Here is a 14,503-nt window from a genome sequence, read left to right as displayed (position 1 = left end):
CTACCCAGGGGGAGAGCTTGAGGCTCTGTCTCAAAAAAAAAAAAAAAAAAGAACATGAGCATTGTCCCAGATCATTAAAAATTCTGTGGAAACATAATATTAATGGCACTATAATGTTCAATTGTATGGATGTGCCATAATTCTGGGTGTTTAATCATTTCTCTATTGTGCTTTTTTTTCAGTTTTTATTATCATAAATTTCTGGATGATTAATCTTGGTGAATAAAACTTGCCTGCCTCTGATTATTTATTTAGCATAGATTCCTAATGGTAAAATTATTACACCAAGGGTATAATCTTTTTCAAGTTTGCTTTTTCATCCTTATTTGGGGATAATCATTTGAAAGTTTTTGTCCATGAAGTTGAAAAGATGACTAGGTAGTCCTCGTGGTTCCACTCTGTCCCAACAATAACCACCTTCCAGTTTGTGAAGATGAAAAGAGGTAATGCGTGGTCTTCGTTCCAGCTGCCATTCAGTATTTACCTTCTATGCTCAGATGGGCTCTTATAGATGCCTAGGATACAACGTCAGAGAAGACGCAGGGGCTGCCCTCCTGGGATTCCCAGAGAAAGAGGAGAGAGAGAGAGGGAGGGATAAAGGGGGCAAGAGTACACTGTGATAAGTGCCCTAATAGAACTATCCACAGAACAGTGTTTGTGCCCAGAGGGCACCTAAATCATAAGTATGGTGATGTCATGAAACTTCCCCAAGAGGTGACTTAGATTCCCAGGGATCAGGAGAGAAGAAGGGCCCAGCAGCGGGAAGTGCACGTGCAAAGGGCCAGAGGCAGGAGACAGCCCAAGAACCATGAAGAACAAGGAGTTAGGCAGAGTTAGGGGAACAGGGCTTGGGCAGCAGGGTTAAGATCATAGTGATGGGCTGCCAAGAAATGGGAACCTCATTCTCTCATCTAGGAAGACTCACCAAAGGACTTTAAGCTGGGACATGATGTAATGAGGTTTATTTTTTGCAGGGAAGCTCAGAGAAGGATGAGTTGAAATGGACGAAACTTGAGACAAGGGCTGGGCCCAGGAGCTCGTGTCTGTAATCCCAGCTCTCTGTTGGAGGCGGAGGAGGGTGGATTGCTTGAGCTCAGGAGTTCAAGACCAGCCTGAGCAAGAGTGAGACCTTTAATAGAGATGCTACTAAAAAAGAAAAGAAAGAAGGAAAAATTAGCCAGGGATGGTGGCATATGCCTGTAGTCCCAGCTGCTCGGGAGGCTGAGGCAGGAGGATTGCTTGAGCCCAGGAGTTTGAGGTTGCTGTGAGCTGTGACACCAACTACTCTACCCAGGGTGACAGAGTAAGACTCTGTCTCAAAAACTAAATAAAACAAAACAAAAAAAGAAACAAACTTGAAGCAGGAAGAAAATGGTAAGGAGCCTAATGCAGTGATCAGCGGAGAAGTGGGAACTGAATTCAGTCCTCTGAGGTAAGAACAGTGAGTGGTGCTGAGTAAGACAGATAAACAGATTCCCTCGGTCTTGGTGACTGACAAGTGTTATGGAAGGAGAGCAGAAGAGGGACTCTGGGATGACGGCCCAGTTTCTGGTGTGAGCTACATGTGTTCCCTTCCAGCAAGACACGGAGGTAAGTTGTAGTGGAAGGTGAGGATTTGGAGTTGAGCCTGCTGGGTTTGAGGCGCTCACGGCCGCTGTAAAGCTAGATGTGCAGGCCTGGGATTCAGCACAGGACCAGGCTGGGGGGCGGGGTGTAGCATCAGACTGTGATGAGGGCACCCCAGATAGAACGTACACTGATACGCTGCAGAGAAAGCAGGGGGAAGATGTCATCTCCTGGGGGAATACCCACATTTAAGGGACAAGCATAAGGAGGACCCATAAACCAAGATCCCGATAAGCAGGGATCAGAAAGGCAAAACAGGAGAGCAGCTACTGCGAAAGGAGAGTTTCGGGAAAGCAGAAAAGTTCAGCTGTGTCCTGTTTCTTCGGGAGGCCAAATAAGATAAGGACAGAAAAGCATCAAAGGGAATTTGTAATCGTGAGCATGACAACACGTACACTGTCCCAAACTCTTTATGTACACTAATTCATGTAATTCTCACAGTAACTCTTCCAGAACGATATTTTTGTCCTCCCCATTGCGAACGAGGAAACTGAAGCACAAAGAAGTTACGGAACTTGCACAAAATTTGAACCAGGATTGGGCCCTTGGCATGGCCCCCGTGCTTGACTGCCATAACATCGCACTTCCCTAGTTAACCTAGAGGCCCTTGGTGACTTTAAACAGTCTCACAGCCACATACCCATAGAGTTGTGGGGCCAGAATTCATTCTACAACAGGTCGAGCAATTCATTAGAAGTGAAGAGGATTTATTCCTGGATAATTTTCAAGACGTTTAGTGGCATGAGGAAAGAGGGGGTGAGGTAAGAGATTAGGGGAAGCAGGGGGGACCCCGAGCAGTGTGTGGGCTGAACTGAAAGGACCAGACAAGGGAAATCTTGAAGATGTAGATAAGGGGAAGGATGATTTAAAAGGGAAATGGAAATGCAATCTAAAGCCGAGATAAAAATGAGCATGAGGAAACAGAAGGAAAAAGTCCAGTGAGATATGGGAGCCTGTGGGAAGAATTAACAAACTGTAGAGCCGTGTGTGTGTGTGTGTGTGTGTGTGAAAGTCCTATAGGTACTTGAAATGTGATACTAACAATTACTTTTTCATAATTATCAACAATCATCACTGAGAAATTATTACAGCAGGGCACTGTGTATGCATGCACACCTATACACATACATAATACAAACATACACACATACGCGGTCTGACAATTAAGTTCACAAACTCATCCTGGGAAAAGTGATGCATACCTCACTGCTGACTACCACTACCTGGGCCGGTTGGCCGGGGGAGCCCTTCAAAGCTGACCCTGGTGGTATTCAGCAGTGGAGTATGCAGCATGTTTTCTAGGATGAATTCCCGAACTCAATTGTCCGACTTCTCACATAAACAAACAAATAGGCCCTTTTGCCTAACTCCATGCTGCTCCCAGAATTAGGAGGAGTATTTGTGAACCTCAGAGTTCCATAAATCTTCTTAGCACATGGCTCATATGTCTTTTAAGTTGTGTATCTTTCTTGGGCTCATATTAGAATTATTTGTAACCTTGTCAGAGCCTCTCCACTGCCTAATAAATTCTTTGAGGAACCTGTGCTATAATTCAACTGTGGTCTCACAGAAGGGCTTGTTCACAACAAAGCCGTGCACCCAGTAGGCACTGCATGTTTGCAGAACTGAATTACTTACAAATTTTGCATCTGGAGGCTTTTCCCAATTTTTTTTTTTAATTTCATTAGGATTTGTTTTGCCTCAGAAAATCCATGGTTAAAAATTTGTCTAATCCAAGTCTATGTTAATCTCACAGTGAATATTATGACTTTTTTTTCCTTTTTACATTTTCCTTTAATCTGATAAAGAAGTCACGTTGCATTGTTACAGGAGTGAGAAGAACTCGCCTTAAGACTAGAAGTCTTAAGTGGCTGAGTAAATACAAGGAGTAAATATGTGTTTAACACAAGAAAGAGTACAGATAAATCAGGGCTCCTGACTGGTGGGGAACTGAAGACTCAGAATTGTTTGTAATGTATGTGCACTTTTTAAAACTTGTAACTAAATGATCTCAGATTAGGGGCTGCCTTCATTTTTGATTGATAAAAATTATTTTCACAATGGAAAAGTAACAAATCATGGTCTTTACAGGTGCTATAGCATAAACCATTCCCTGCACCAAAATGAGATCTGGTCATGGCTTGGCCACAGGCCCCCAATGGTTAAAGTGATTCAAGACAAGGGGGTATTTGCCCAGCATGGCCTCAGGATAAGAGGAAGGAGATAAATGGGAGAAGATTGACTCTACACGCTGAGCTTTTTAGAAACTGCTCCCAATGTTTTCAAATGGGCTGGAAGAGAGATCCTGTTATTTATCATCCACACTGGGACCCTTCTAGGAAGGAAGGGGGACCACAGGCATTCACTAGGAGCCCATGGGGAATGGTGAAACTGAGCGTACACTTATAGTAACTTCTCCACTGCTACCCGTTGCCCTTAGGAATCAGATCTCTTCTGTCCCTTAGGCTTTTAAAGAAAGAAATACCTTTTGGGGGCGAGACACAATTGTAAGAGGGATTTACCTAACAAATGCAATCCCTGTAACCTGGTTTCTTATACCCTCAATGAATCCCCAACAGTAAAAAAAAAGAAAGAAAAGAAAAGAAAAATACCTTGGTCTTAATGGCTGCCAGAACTCAGCCTTCTGACTTCAGGGTAGGGAGGGTGTTAGATTGGAAGGGGTGGGAAGAGAAAGAGAGAGAACACTCAGGGAGTGAGCTTGAGCAGAGAGAAAAAAAAAAAAAAACACCAATAGCATTTACTGGTACGTTAAAAAATAATTCCTGGGCAGCACTTGTGGCTCAAAGGAGTAGGGCACAGGCCCCATATACCGGAGTTGGCGCGTTCAAACCCAGCCCTGGCCAAAAACTGCAAAAAAATAAAAATAAAAATATTTCCTGGCCAGAATTATCATCATCATCATTGTTACAATAATACAAAAGGATATAATTATAAATGATGTATCATAATCATTATTATTTGTGGCATAATGAAAGAACAACCTAAATTTTTACTGTAAAATTCCTTTAAGATTTACTGAAGTTGTTCCATGTCAGGATATAATACTAGCTAATGTTTATGACAATAATGTTTCCTGTGCTGATTGTATTATGACAGTTCTCCTTCAAACGACCCTTCGAAGTAGGTCTATTATTAGCCCCATCTTACAGATAAAAATGGAAGGCACTCATAGGTCAAGTGACTTACGTGAGGTCACCTGAATAGTACAGGGTAGACATGGGCTTAGAACCCAGACAGCCAAGGAACAAACCTCTCCACCCTGCCTCTTGGCACATCACGGAGTGTGGTGCACTGCTGCTCCATTTTATTTTTGTACTTTATTTTTTTTTGAGACAGAGTCTTACTCTGTTGCCCTTGGTACAGTGCTGTGGTGTCATAGCTCACAGCAATCTCAAACTCTTGGGTTCAAGTTATCCACTTGCCTCAGCCTCCTGAGTAGCTGGAACTATCGGTGCCACCACAACGTCCAGCTACTTTTAGAGACAGGGTCTCGCTCTGGCTCAGGCTTCTCTGGAACTTGTTAGCTCAGGTGATCGACCCGCCTCGGCCTCTCAGAGTACTGGGATCACAGGGTGAGCCACCAAGCCCAGCTAGGCTGCTGCTCCATTCTGATGGTGGGTTTTCCACTTCACGCTTGACTGATCAGAACCAAAGGGAAGGGATTGTTTTTAGCCATCCCTGGATCCTCTGCCGTGTCTTATGCTGGCTAAAACTTCAAAACATGCTGGCTGCAAACCAACTATGAGAAAATAAATGAACATAACACTGATGTGACATTCGGTGATTCTAAGCAAGATTGCTATTTTTGAGGTGTGATAATAGCATGGTGCTAATATTAAAACTAGAGTCCTTATAGGTGAGAGATATGTACAATATTTATAATGAAATGCTGTGATACCTGAGAGTCACTTCAAATTTTTCCATTATGGGTTGGGCAGGAATACAGATAGAGCAAGACTGGCCAAGTGGGTGTTGAAACTGAGTGATGGGATATGGATCCCCCTTATGCTACTGTAAAACAATAAACACTTGTTTTAAACTGCTTGTGGTATTTAATCAAATGGGGGAAACTGTGGGAAGGATACAGCCAAAGGCGCAAAAGTTTTGGCCAATACCTCCATCAACAAGCTTGACCCTTGCCCAAGCCCCTTCCCTGCTCTGGGCCGCATCTCCCTTCCTGAAAATGACAGGTTTGCCCCTGACTACTTCTGAAGTTCTAGCCATCTCTAAAATTTGGATTCTCTGATCTGAGTGCAGTAGTTAAAGAGAAAGATAGTTCACCAGCCCTTTGCCCTGGCTGCCTCCGGCTGCCAAGCAGAGCTGCGAAAACCTTGCCTGCTTTATTCCTTTTAAACACTGCTTCCTGCCTGCCTTCCCTTCACTCCCTGGCTCTGTGACCTTGGGCAAATCATTGAACTTCTCTGTCAGTGTCTGGCGTAGAGTAAGCACCCAATAAATGACAGATACATTCTTTTACTATTCCAACTTTACAGCTATTAATACTAATTGTGGCTCAGCGAGGATATGTGATTTAGCCAAAGCCTATTACTTTTAATAAACAGTGGAGGGAGCAAACGTTTAAACACAAGTTTCTGACCATAAATCCAGCGTGTTTCCACTCAAATTGCTCTCGGAGGGTGTTATTATGAAAAATAGCAAATTATGAAAAATTACACCGGGTTACAGTCTAGTAGGATCAGGTAGTACCCTCAGACTCCAGCAGTCATCAGAAAATCAGCTAACATTTGTTGTTAACACAAAAACTAAGTCTGAGTCCAGACTCTGGTCTCTGGGCCTTGGAGCCAGCCAGCCTCTCTCCCAGACAGCCTGGAGCCCGGGCAGAGCGCTGGAAAGCGCTGGGTGGCTGAAAGGTAAATTACGCCAGCCAGCAAGAGTCAGCCCAGCAGGGAGAAGGGGACACGGGTGTTCTTTTGTTTGCATACTGAAAAGGTTCTTAACCAAGCACACTGAGCCCTTTGGAAAGAACTGGGCCTCTGGGCTAACCTCAGGTGACCAGGAGTTAATTTTCAGGTGGCTCCTTATTATGAGTGATTTTCCGCAGCTCTAGGTTACCAGCATCTCCTCTGCAGCATTAATCTAGCCTCTCAAGAGTATTTTTTAGTAATACTTATAGCGATGTTATGTGTCAAAGAAACAAGATTGATCTTCATTTGTTCAATAAAGTTTAAAGATATTAACTATGTTGTTAAAGGAAGAGAGGAAGTCACAGGATGACATGTTTAGACAAACTAGGCTAAATACAGCAGAAACCCCGCAGTTGACCGGCTCCTTAAGTTGATCTTTTCCATAGGCTGGACATGCACCACATGTATGTATCAGTACAGCAGACCCAGTTACACATGCTGACCACCTCCATATGCTGACCACCTGCACATGCTGACCACCTCTGTATGCTGACCACCTCCATATGCTGACCACCTCTGTATGCTGCCCACCTCCACATGCTGACCACCTCCACATGCTGACCACCTGCACATGCTGACCACCTCCACATGCTGACCACCTGCACATGCTGACCACCTCTGTATGATGACCACCTCCACATGCTGACCACCTCCGCATGCTGACCACCTCCGCATGCTGACCATCTCTACATGCTGACCATCTCTACATGCTGACCACCTCTGTATGCTGCCCACCTCCACATGCTGCCCACCTCCACATGCTGACCACCTCCACATGCTGACCACCTCTGTATGCTGACTACCTCCATATGATGACCACCTCCATATACTGACCATCTCCACATGTTGACCACCTCTGTATGCTGACCACCTCCATATGATGACCACCTCCGTATGATGACCACCTCCATATGCTGACCACCTCTGTATGCTGACTACCTCCACATGCTGACCACCTCTGTATGCTGACTACCTCCATATGATGACCACCTCTGTATGCTGACTACCTCTATATGATGACCACCTCTGTATGATGACCACCTCCACATGCTTACCACCTCCACATGCTGACCACCTCCATATGATGACCACCTCCACATGCTGACCACCTCCATATGATGACCACCTCCGTATGATGACCACCTCCACATGCTGACCACCTCCACATGATGACCACCTCCACATGCTGACCACCTCCACCTCCTGACCAGTTTGTTGCAGTTCCTTGGGTGGTCAACTCACAGAGGTTCTTTTTTTTGAGACCCAGTCTCATGCTGTCACCCTAGGTAGAGAGCCCTAGTGTCATAGCTCACAGCAATCTCAAACTCCTAGGTTCTAGCAATCCTCTTGCTTCAGCCTCCTGAGTAGCAGGGACTATAGGTGCCAGCCACAATGCTGGGCTAATTTTTCTTTTTTGAGACTTAATCTCACCTTGTCACCCTTGACAGAGTGCCATGGCATCACACAGCTCACAGCAACCTTAAACTCTTCGGCTCAAGTGATTCTCTTGCCTCAGCCTCCAGAGTAACTGGGACTATAGGTGACTGTTGCAAAGCTTGGCTATTTTTAGACACATAGTCTCACTCTTGCTCAGGCTGGTCTCGAACTCCTGAACTCAAAGATCCATCTGCCTCAGCCTTCCAGAGTGCTAGGATTTTAGGCATGAGCCACAGCATCCAGCCATAGAGGTTCTACTGTATGAGGTTAAATCATCTTCAATCATCCTTGACCAATGACAATAGCAAATTTATATGGTTGCACCTAACACATGAATATATCTCTGAAAGGATGAGCCACAAACCATTCACTGTTCATCTCTGGCTAAAGTAAAATTGAGGAGTGGGAGCAGAGGGCAGGTAGGAGCCTTCCCTTCATTTTTCCCTCTATTTCTGTACTGGATATGTTCAGGTATTACTTTTGTAATTTAAAAAATAAAAAAATTGCTATTTGTCCAATTTAGCTACATCAAATATTTTCTGGAATGAACTTAAGAATTAATAAATATTTATATCAAATTAAACATTCCTATCCTCGAATGCACTTACATTTTGCATGCATGAGGGCTACACACTTCAGAAGTCACAAACTTCCAGGTTCTCACCTGATTGAATTCTGTATTTTTCTCTGAGAGCCTATTTATTTTTTTGGCAGTGGGGGGGGGGTACAGTAGGGAGAGTTCTCTTCTCACTTATTTTTAAATGGAGGAAGCATTTCTAACCCGACCCAATAGGTGGGGGAATGGGTTTCAATTGTTCCCCATCTCCCATGCACTGCCGTCCCCCACTAACTTGTCTTCCAAGCCTCCTGCCCCCCTCCCCCACCGCAGCAACTGGAAAATAAACCCCATGTCTGTTCATTGTGACCTCCCTAGCCTAGAATGTCTGGCATAATAGGAGCTCATCAACATTCAACATCCATTTAATGAATGAAAGCTTGCATGCGGGGGGGAGGGGGAAATTCTTCTCCATAAATTGTTCATTTTTATCTTAAAGAAAATACATACCACGGTTATAGCAATGACAGAGCAAGATGTTAAAGAATTACTCATGTAATGGTTCAAGGGCAAAGAACAAAAAGCAAATCAGAAACTTCATGTTTTGTTCAAAGCCCACTAACACTTTAGCATGTATTAAATGTTAATAAGCAGCTATCTGGGTCAGTGGGTTAAGTAATAGCAATGGTGGAAGGTGAGAGGTGAAGAGATACACGGAAATTACATTCGGGGCTGGCTCGGCTCACCAGAGCGCAACTTGTACAATAGCACGCCAGTGACTCAGCCCTGCTATCTCCTTCCCTTTCTCATCCAGTGGCTCAGTACAGTGACAACATTCTCTTCACTCAGGCTTCGGAAGGGCCGGGTAAAATTTGGAAAGTAGCAGAAAGCATCCAAGGGTTAGATACTGGGCCACCTTCTTCTTAATGAAAGACAAAAAGAAAATCAGGGCATTTAACAAAATTACGCAGTCTGTAGCTCATCCTTTCTCTCTCCTTGCATTTGACCATTTTTCTACACATTTTCATGGAGGCCAAGAAAAGAAACAAAGGTTTTCCTAGGCAAAAAATTCTGCTTTTTAACAATAGTCCAAAATAACAATACTATTACTAATAAGTAATGATAGCAGCTGGTGGTTTTTGAACATTTACGATGTGCCAGGCACACCCCTAAAATCATAGCTTGGGGTTGGGGAGTGCTTTTGCCCACCAGGGGACACTTGGCAGTGCCTGGAGACATTTTTATTTCATTTCATTTCATTTCATATCATTTCATTTTGTTTTTGTTGTTCGGGATTCATTAAGGGTATAAAGAATTAGCTTACACTGATTGCATTTGTTAAAGTCCCTCTTACAATTGTGTCCCACCCCCAAGAGATGTGCCAGACACTGTGACCCCCGTCCCCCACCCCGTCCTCTCTCCCCACTTGCTCAGTCCTCTACCCCCCCAACCTTGTATTAGCTCATTTACTGCCTTCATATTAGAATAAAATACACTGGATTCTTGCTTCTCCATTCTTGTGATGCTTTACTAAGAATAATGTGTTTTAACTCCATCCAAGTTAATACAAAAAATGTAAAGTCTCAATCTTTTTTAGTGGCTGAATAGCATTCCATGGCATACATACACCACAGCTTGTTAATCCATTCCTGGGTTGGTGGGCATTTAGGCTGTTTCCACATTTTGGTAATTGTAAATTGAGCTGTGATAAACAGTCTAGTGCAAATGTCCTTCTGATAAAAGGATTTTTTTTTTCTTCTGGGGAGATGACTAGTAATGGAATTGTAGAATCAAATGTGGGGTCTAAGTTGAGTTCTTCGAGGATTCTCCATACTTCCTACCAAAAAAGGTTGTATTAGTTTGCAGTCCCCCCAGCAGTGTAGATGAGTTCCTTTCTCTCCACATCCAGTCCAGCATCTGCAGCTTTGAGACTTTGTGATGTGGGCCATTCTCACTGGGGTTAGGTGGTAACTCAGGGTTATCAATTTACATTTCTCTGATGATTAGGGATGATGAGCATTTTTTCATATGTTTGTTAGCCATTTGTCTGTCTTCTTTAAAGAAGTCTCTACTCATGTCTCTGGACCAGTGATATATGGGATTGTTGGGTCATTTTGGTTGATTATTTTGTGTTCTCTATGGATCCTAGTTATCAAGTTTTTGTCTGATTCATAATATGTAAATATCTTTTCCCATTCTGAAGGCTGTCTGTTTGCTTTGGTTGTTTCCTTAGCTGTACAGAAGCTTTTCAGTTTAATTAAGTCCCATTTGTTTATTTTTATTGTTGCTGCAATTGCCACGGAAGTCTTCTTCATAAAATCTTTCCCTGGGCCAATATCTTCAAGTGTTCTCCTCACACTTTCTTCAAGGATTTTTATTATTTCGTGCATCCATCTTGAACCAATTTTTGTAAGTGGTGAGAAGTGTGGGCCCAGTTTCAGTTTTTTACATATGGATATCCAGTTCTCCCAACACCATTTATTGAATAGGGATTTTTCCCCCAGTGTGTGTTCTTGTTTAGTTTATCAAAGATCAGGTGGCTGTAAGAGGTCGGTTTCATCTCATGGTTTTCTATTTGGTTCTGCATGTCTATGTCTCTATTTTTGTGCCTGTACCATGCTATTTTGATCACTATGGCCTCGTAGTATAGTCAAAAGTCTGGCAGGGTGATATCCCGGCTTTGTTTTTATTACTAAGAATTGCCTTGGCTATACAAGGTTTCTTCTGGTTCCATTCAAAATGAATTATTGTAGTTTCCAAATCTTGAAAGTATGATGATGGCATTTTAATGGGGATTGCATTGAGTCTGTAGATTGCTTTGGGCAGTATAGACATTTTGACAATGTTGATTCTTCCCAGCCATGAGCATGGTATGTTCTTTCATTTCTTAATATCTTCTACTATTTCTTTTCTTAGGGTTTTGTAATTTTCTTTGAAGGGGTCCTTCCCCTCTTTTGTTACATATAACTCTGGTATTTCTTTTTTCCTTGAAGCTACTGTGACGGGAATTGTGTCCTTGAACAGTTTCTCATCCCCCCCCCACCTCCACAGAGGGGCCAGCCCATCCCAGCCATTGGCAATCATTTGTACAATTCTTCAGATTTCCACCACTCCAGATCATATGCTGTATCCAGCTCTCTACCTCCTCACTGTACTCCCTGAGCTACGACTCAGGGTAGGTTCTCCACACCAGGTCTGACTGGGTTCTTGTTTTTTCCCCAGTCATTCTAGGAGAGATCAGCTGAACAATCTTTCTTTTCTTCCATTCTGCTCCACTCCCTGAGACATTTTTAATTATCACAAGGAGGGGAGAGGAGACAGTGGCAGTTGATACTGGCATTTAGTGGATGAAGTCCTGGGATCCTGCTAAACACCCTACGATGCACAGAACATACTCGAATCTAACATTACATTAACATTAAGTCACGCTGGGCGCAGTGGCTCACGCCTGTAATCCCAGCAATGTGGGAGGCTGAGGCGGGAGGATTGCTTGAGCTCAGGAGTTCGAGGCTTGTCTGAGCGAGAGTGAGTCCCTGACTCATGAAAAAAATGGAAAAACCCAGTCGGGCGTCCGGCAAGCGCCTATAATCCCAGAGGCTTTGGAGGTTGCGGCAGCGGGATGCCCATAGCCGGAGTCTGAGGTTGCAGTGAGCTACAACTCCATTGCACTCTGCTCAGGGCATAGGGTAGAACTCTGTCTCAACAAAAATTAAAATAAAATAAGAAAAAAAAACATTAAATCACAACATTGAACAAAATATGAATGGGTGTCTTAATTTTTAGATCTAAAGCAGATGATAATGGCAAACCCAAGTTAGGAATCACAAAATAGTTTTGATTCTTCCTTGCTGTCCCTCAGCCCCTGTCACACCTGCCTCTCCCATCCATGCATGCTGCACAATGCAGGGAGTGTTTTTCTTTTTGTTTTAAATCAAAATATGATAATTTTGATGTGTGTCTCAAAGCCCTCAATAATGTTCGCTATTGCTTAAAAATAATGTTTCAGTGCCTTAGTATGACTTTTTTTTTTTTTTTTTTTTTTTTTTTGAGACAGAGCCTCAAGCTGTCCCCCTGGGTAGAGTACCGTGGCATTACAGCTCACAGCAACCTCCAACTCCTGGGCTCAAGCGAGTCTCCTGCCTCTGCCTCCCAAGTAGCTGGGACCACAGGCGCCCGCCACAACGCCCGGCTATTTTTTTTTTGGTTGCAGCCGTCATTGTTGTTTGGCGGGTCCGGGCTGGGGATTTGAACCCGCCACCTTAGGTGTACGTGGCTGGCGCCTTAGCCGGTTGAGCTATAGGCGCCAAGCCACTTAGTATGACTTTCAAACTTAGCTTACTAGCCTTACATTTTGCCAATTCTTATTCCACTTTTTATTTCTATTATTATGTAAGAAGCTTCAATTCAATTCATAGAAGACGTCTCAGGGTCCCCCAGGTACATGTCACTGTTGTCAGACCCCTTGCCTACATGCACCTTGTCATTTCATCACCCAATTCAACTCATAATTCCAGCCCCAGTTTAAATATCCTCCTCCCATTTCCATAGCGTTATTTCTCAACAGTAGACTCCTTAAAACATTCAATGGCTATTTTTGTCACATATGTCAATACCTGTAACATACACTGGCTTCTTTAATCCCACTTTTGTAACATAGATTCCCATGATTGGGTACTTAGATCATTTAAATTTAGTGACCATGGGATGTGTGCCTGGACATTAATTTACTGTGGGAAGTGGAGAATAATATCTACCCTGGCCATTGTTTGAATTTGGCATATTTTGAAGTTAAGGTGGAAATAAAGTTTAGGTAGAAAACACATCCTGAATAGGTCAACCCCTCCAATAACTGTGAGATCTGATTAATTCATAGGCAAGTCTATACTATTATACATATTAGTTCAATAGCAACCCAAACCCAAGTCCCCCAACACTAACAGCCCTACCTTTAGGCTTAAAATGCTTCTGAAAAAGCTTAAAAACTGTTCCTACTTTTCGTTTTCTCCAAAAAGCCATTTCCTTTCAGTAATTCCAGGCATACAGTAATTATTATATTGGTACAAAGATTTCAGACTCAGTGCTATGCAATTTTCATTATAACTTGCAAAAACATGGCAATTTAGTAATCTCTTTGCTCTTGTTAAAACTGCATATAATCCATGGTACAAACATTCGGCCTAAATAAGATCCATGTGGGTATATTGTACTTGGGAATTTGTAAACAGAAATTTTAGCTTTTTGGATCATTTCTGAAGAAGCAGCCGCCACATTGCTCTCCGCTCTTGCTTCCTCCTTATAGACTCCCTATTCCCTGAAAAAGGAACAGCTGAAATTATTTTTCCCAATTCAAAATTTGAGGAGGAACAAGCAGCAGCAGAGGCCTCATTAATGGGTCCAGCCCTCACTCAGACACAGTCTAGAGAACCCAGAAGTGTTAGCCCTGGGAATGACCTTGGAGCAAGGCCACAGCACCAGCATCTGTAGGACCAAGCAGGGACACCCATGGCTGAGCAGGCTGGTGGGAAGAGGAGGACCTACTGTTGGAATCTGAGAACTCAGGGCCTTGCAGGGCCAAGCAGGGACACCCATGGCTGAGCAGGCTGGTGGGAAGAGGAGGACCTACTGCTAGAATCTGAGAACTCAGGGCCTTGCAGGGCCAAGCAGGGAACACCCATGGCTGAGCAGGCTGGTGGGAAGAGGAGGACCTACTGTTGGAATCTGAGAACTCAGGGCCTTTATCACAGAGTGTAACTGTGTAGCAGTGTAGCTACTGGGTGAGAATGGGGGGCCCAGTGTTGCCCAGAATTTCCAATTGTCCAAGGAAGGATGAAAATCCAGACTTGTGGCTCAGCACCTGTGGCTCAAGCGGCTAAGGCGCCAGCCACATACACCTAAGGTGGCGAGTTCGAATCCCCAGCCCGGGCCCGCCAAACAACAA

Source organism: Otolemur garnettii, unplaced genomic scaffold (genome assembly GCF_000181295.1).
Source record: "Otolemur garnettii isolate 467f Iridium unplaced genomic scaffold, OtoGar3 scaffold00083, whole genome shotgun sequence".
NCBI lineage: Eukaryota > Metazoa > Chordata > Mammalia > Primates > Galagidae > Otolemur > Otolemur garnettii.
This window is presented reverse-complemented; position numbering follows the sequence as displayed.